Source organism: Pinus tabuliformis, chromosome 1_1, assembly GCF_031772625.1.
Source record: "Pinus tabuliformis cultivar Carrire ecotype Pingquan chromosome 1_1, CPIR1, whole genome shotgun sequence".
NCBI lineage: Eukaryota > Viridiplantae > Streptophyta > Pinopsida > Pinales > Pinaceae > Pinus > Pinus tabuliformis.
In genome coordinates this window covers 439,251,731-439,255,537 of record NC_142297.1, presented here as the reverse complement: position 1 = coordinate 439,255,537, position 3,807 = coordinate 439,251,731, and the positions used below count along the sequence as shown (strand labels likewise).

Sequence of the window (3,807 nt, the reverse complement as noted above, 5' to 3'; positions counted from 1 at the left end):
TGAACCACATTAGTTGGTCACAAATTTTTCTCACTTTTGAATTTTGTATTTAAATTTTTAAATTTTGTATTTATAATTTTTTTGTAAGTTGCGGTGCAACCAACAAAACTGAGTCGTTATGAAAGCATATAAAATATAAAAATGTTTAACCTTGAATTTTCTTCACATATTGTTAACATTCTTCATATATAGGTAACGCTATAGAGTTAATTGTTATCACTTTGAATGCAAACAGTGTAATCATTGATTCAAAACTTGATTATGAGCCTCAATCTATAGTAAAAAATAAATACATAGCCATTAATTATGATGCATTATTGAAGTCAATCTATTTTATTTTTTGGTAAAATGAAAAAATACACACACAAACTAAACCTAAAAAAACCATGCCACAAATATGCCCAACGCTGAACCCTAGATTCTATTCCAAATATGCCCAAAGATGTGGGGGAAGAAGTTTAAAAGAGGAGTAAAAACTTGGTAAATAAAAAAATGGTTGAGTGCTACTAACCTTTTGTCTACGTAATCCTTTTCTCCTAACGACTTGCAAACTTTATACTGAAATTTTGTCTGTGCAATACTTTCCTTGTAATAACCTGCAAACTCTATGCATTATTTGTATCCTTTCAAGCTTGACTACATTATTGCTTTTTCCTTTGCCCATGCTAATGCTGTAAACCTAATTTGTAGTGCTTTAAACCTGACTTATAGGTATAAATTATATACTATAATAAATGTTTTATATATTAAATGAGATTATTAATTGTAAGAGTCTCTTCAGAGACATCCAATAAAATTGGAATGATACAGAGAAGATTAGCATGACCCCTGCTCAAGGATGACATGCACAAATCGAGAGAAGAGATTAACCATAAGACAGTTGTAAATTATAAAATATTATATTAAGAAATATATTATTAGGTACTTGGAGCTTTAAACCTAATTTATGATGCTTTAACCCCGATATATATATATATATATATATATATATATATATATATATATATATATATATATATATATTATTGTAAATGTAGGTATACATTATAAAATAATATTAATTATAAAATATTATATTAAGAAATATATTCTCCAATGTCTTATGCCTTAAACATAAGTTATGGTTCTTTAACCACAACCAATAAATTTAAATCATATTAAAAAATGTTATGCATACTAAATTATTTTAAACGTAAGTATAAAATCTAACATAATATATTAAGAAATAAATTATTATCCCTGCATAGGTGTTTTAAACCAAACTTAGAGTTCTTTAAACCTGAGCTATGGTTATAAATTATGTATTATAATAAATGTTATGTATGTTAAATTAGATCAAGAATTTTTTTTTTTTGTCGGTCATGGAAATAAGCCAGATTTGTTAGCAAGTAAAGCCAGACAAAAAAGTAAACAATGTGTCCATTTCTTACATGTATCCCTGTTGAAGCCCTGAAAATCGGGTCTACAACAAGGGGGATACCCACCCGGTCCGGACCTTGGTTAGCAGCTCCTTTTCCGTTTGGTATAGTGGGTCCGACTGGGGATATGGGACCAGTTTCCCAATTTATGTGTGTGTGTGTTGAGAATTGATATTTCCTTCCTAATGGTCTCTAAGTAAAATGCTCTTATTCTAAATCTAATATAATTGTATTCTAATAAACAGAAATATCTAATTCTAAACTAACCCGGGATTTAGTCTTTCAGATATGCGATCTAAAATAGTTTCAAATGGCAATTGGTAATAAAGATCATTCAACTGCTATGAGAAAAGAATTCAATAAAGATAAACCATTTCGTATAAAAAGTTAGACGAAACAATTGTGAAAAACATATCGCATAATAAGTCACTCATATATTAAGCATAAATAAATAGCTATCACCGTACAAAAGTGCCAAATGATAACTCAAGCATTCACACATTCACATATAAATAACTGAACTTGAATATCACTCTAACACATAAGCAGAAACAGTTAAGAGATAAAAGTACCATTTATAACTAGTTCTACTCATGAGCTTCAAGTAATAATGATTTATCTCTTCTTAATTCAACATCCACTAAGAGTACATAAGTGCAACATCAGTAGCAGATATTAAACACAGATATCAATAAATCATGTTCCATTCATTCATCAAAACCTCCTCAGAGGGTGCAAAAGTGCATGTTCTGAGGACAAGTTTTTGACAAATTTCAGGACCCTTCTCTAAATGCATGAGAAGGGTTTAAATACTACTTAGCTAAATCTAAAAATAATTTATTACAAAAATGTAGGATACGGTTTAAATGACCGTCCTCATTTCAGGCAAAAATAAAGCAAAAATTTAAAACTAAAACTGAATCTAAAACTAGACTAACAACTAACTATCTATGTATCTGTTCCTTGTAGTCGCAAGCATTCAGCATTTGCTTGAGGAGAGTTGGCTGGCCGACTTCCGATTTTAGCTGTCCTGCGAAAACAGAATCGGCAAGAGCTGGCGCCATCTTCTCGGTAGAATTAATGATACATTTGAGAGTCATGCACTGGCTGTGTGGTTTCACCAAGTACATCCAGTAAGAATCCCAATTCAACTTGGTTAACCTTTTGATGGACTCTGCTTTCTCTTGAGCCTTCTGTCTCCAGTTTGTCTGTAGATGTTGTACATATCTATATACCACTTGTGAATATCCCTGATAAATACCACTGGTTTTAGAGTTCAAGTTTTGCTTTTTGCCTTTAGCACTCTTTCCTACAAATTTCCGGGCTTACAGGCGACTAAGCAATTAGAGGCTTTCCATCTCGAGGGATTTTGCCTGGCGAATCGCGCATCGGAAGCTACCTTCGTTTCTCAATCCGGGCTTCCCTGGTGCAATTTTTGCCTCTTGCGCGCTTTTTTGTTGGAGGATATAAACCTTAAATTTTGTGAAAAGAATGATTCCATGAGTTCTTGGTCCTGAGTCCTAAATTGTCTATTTGTGATATCAGCACTATCCAGTACCCATTTGACCATGTCCTTGTATGGAAGAATTTTGGGCCTCGCCGCTATCCGGTGCAAAAATCAACATGCTAGTTCTATAAGCGACGCCTCAGAAGATCCATGTGAGTCTGCAGTAGCTGTAACCTCCATTGTTTTGGGATTTTCTTCCTCGAGTAGACTGTACATGCCTTCCCAAGTAGTAATACCGACATCTTTGTTACAGGTGGTGTCTGTGTATAACGACGTCATTTCTTTATCTTCAGAACTCGGAGCTTTACCTTTCTTTCCCATAATGCCCTGAATACTGCTTTGTATATTTCTCTGACCTTCGCTCCTGTAGTTTACAAATGAGGCAAGAGTAATGATAAGAAAAAGGTGACGGGAAAGCTTTAAATGCCGAAATTATATAAAATATATCACCTTACGTGAAATGGCTCCTCGATTAGTTCAAAACCATATTTCATTAATGATTGCCAACTAACTCATTGATTAACATTTAACGCGCATAACCGGGCATCGGTTTATGGAAAAAGCTTTTTCGAAAAACATGCCCTGAAGACCTGCGATAAGGTGATTTTGCGATTTTCTTCGCAATATCGCAAATCGCGGAATCGCAATATCGCTAGTTCATTGCATATGACAATCATCCATTAATGTGTTTTCTGTGAAATGCGATTTGCGATATGCGCCATCGCATATCGGCAGTTTGAAGTTTTTCAGTGTAAGTGATGTTTGAGGCATGTGATGCGATGAATGTTTTTAGTGCGTAGTTTCGCATCGCGATTTCGCAATCTTAGAATTCCACTTGTAGGAAGACATCCATTACCCTTTTTGCGATGCGGCGTTTCTTAA

The 3,807-nt window shown here is 33.6% G+C and overlaps 1 non-coding gene across 1 annotated transcript; it reads left to right on the top strand.

The window, feature by feature from the left end:
* Positions 1 to 771: 771 nt before the first annotated feature.
* On the top strand, positions 772 to 874 carry LOC149213615 (U6 spliceosomal RNA). The gene has a single exon (XR_016251441.1). It is a non-coding gene; the product is annotated as a U6 spliceosomal RNA (small nuclear RNA).
* Positions 875 to 3,807: the final 2,933 nt, after the last annotated feature.